Below are 2,024 nucleotides of genomic sequence, written 5' to 3'. Positions count from 1 at the left end.
TTTAGGAATAGCCTGAAGAGGGAGCCATTGGCATAGTGCAAGCAACAATTAAGGCAGAATCGCTATTAATAAAAGAAAAATTCTATCTGTAACCAAAATAACTAATTGTGGTAATTTTAAGCTCTACTTATTAAATGTATACAGACATATCTACATTTAATGTTCTGGTACATAATTTTAAAGTCATGCTGAAAATTTAAATGCTTTTTCTTTGTTCTGAAATCTTTATACTGATTAAAATATATTAAAATGCAACCTAAATAAGTCAATGATGAATTAGCATTACTTACTTAATAGGTTAGTTTATAAATGGATTGTAAACATAGAATGTATTTATTTTCTAACAGGATATGACACTAGGAATGATTCTGCGGTTGCTGTATTTCTTTCACGCCAAAATACTGATTTCACTAGAAATGTTGCTTATTTAAGGCTCAATACCACCTCCTTACTTAGCTGTGTAACTTACAGCTCTGTCTGCCGTTCTTACTTAATATTCCATGTTTGTTCATGTACAGGAAACACACGCAGCTTTGTGATTATTATTACTAGAAATGAGTAATGTAGCGGGATAAAGGCAGTCGCAATAATCATCCGAATTATGGGGTTTTTTTTGCACATCAAATTTGTTTAGCAAAATAACCCTGTGACTTGACGATGCTTGGGTAGTTAACGTCTCTGACAGGCCCTGCGAAGGACACTGCATAGTGTCTGTGGGATAGTCAAATGATCGACAGTATTGTCCATAAGGGTTTCCTAACCACCATTGTTTTTTCCCAGAGCAGCAAGTTTTTAAAGAAAATCTGCATGTATCTTTATTCTGACAATGCAATTATACCCACAAGAAAACATGAAACAGAATAATCAGGATGTAAACACCAGGAGCTTTTTTAATATCAATTACCTACGTATACATATGCATGTATACCTTCCCTTTTTTAATGCAAAACACTTTTCTCCCCCATAGAAAAGACAATATTTGAAAAGCCTTATCAAGCGGTGGCTTTTCCTTCAGTTGAAAAGTGGGACTAAATGTTTTTCTCATTGTTAAAAAACAAAAGTTTTGGTTCGGGGATTTTTTTATTCAGTGCGTGAATTATTGGGTGAAATCTTATTTCGTGTATATTGGTGACTGAAGAAAAGGACCTCGCTGTTCCCTTCTGGTTCTCTTTAAGTGATAAATAAGTTAATGAGATAAACATATGTGCTCTTAGATATTCAAACTGAAAGAAGTGCTAGTCTACTACTGTGTTGCACAAAAAAAATTCACAGATAGGCCTTGAAAAAGAGAACACTGTGCTTAAGATTTTTTAAGGTGCTTGGGCAGCGACTGCTGGAAGTGTCAAAGTATGTTTCAGTTTGACTGGTCTGCTGCCGCATGCTGGTCAAGCGGATGCAATTTGCCATAATTGTGTGATCCTGCTCCCTCGCTTACCACTGGTGCAGCACTGGTGTGACAGATTCCTAGGTGAGCTGGTTCTGGGTGACGCAGCAAAAAGCCGGGTAGCTTTCTGGCTGGCTCGGCAGATTCCCAAAGAGGCCAGTGTTGTGCTTTAGCTGGGGCTGGCTGAGGCGAGATCTGACATGGGTTCATCAGAAACTGCCACGGGGCAAGTGACCTGGTGGTCACGCTGGCTCTGGAAACCAGAGGAGGTGTGGCTGCATCAGGGCATAACCGCACCTCTGCGCTGTGACATGCCAGCGAGGTCACACCGCCTGTGGCACCCACGCTTACCCTTTCATTACAGGTTGCAGCTTCTTACTCACTTCATGTTATCCTGTGGTTTCGCAGCCCGTCTGCTGAGTAACTTGTTTGAAGTACAAATAGTTACCCATTTTCACATAAACAAAATGCTCACCTGCTGTTAGGTACCTTTTGTTATGCGTTTCTGTTTTCATCTAGAGAACCTTATGCAAACAAGTAAAAATGTGATAAAAATGATGTGCTTTCCCAACTTTTCCTGGTGTTATAACTGCAATATAAATGTTCAGGAAAAATCAGAAAGAATGCACGCAGGCTTTAA

The sequence above is a fragment of the Rissa tridactyla genome, chromosome 2 (genome assembly GCF_028500815.1).
Source record: "Rissa tridactyla isolate bRisTri1 chromosome 2, bRisTri1.patW.cur.20221130, whole genome shotgun sequence".
Taxonomy (NCBI): Eukaryota; Metazoa; Chordata; class Aves; order Charadriiformes; family Laridae; genus Rissa; species Rissa tridactyla.
Note: the sequence above shows the minus strand (reverse complement) of the source record.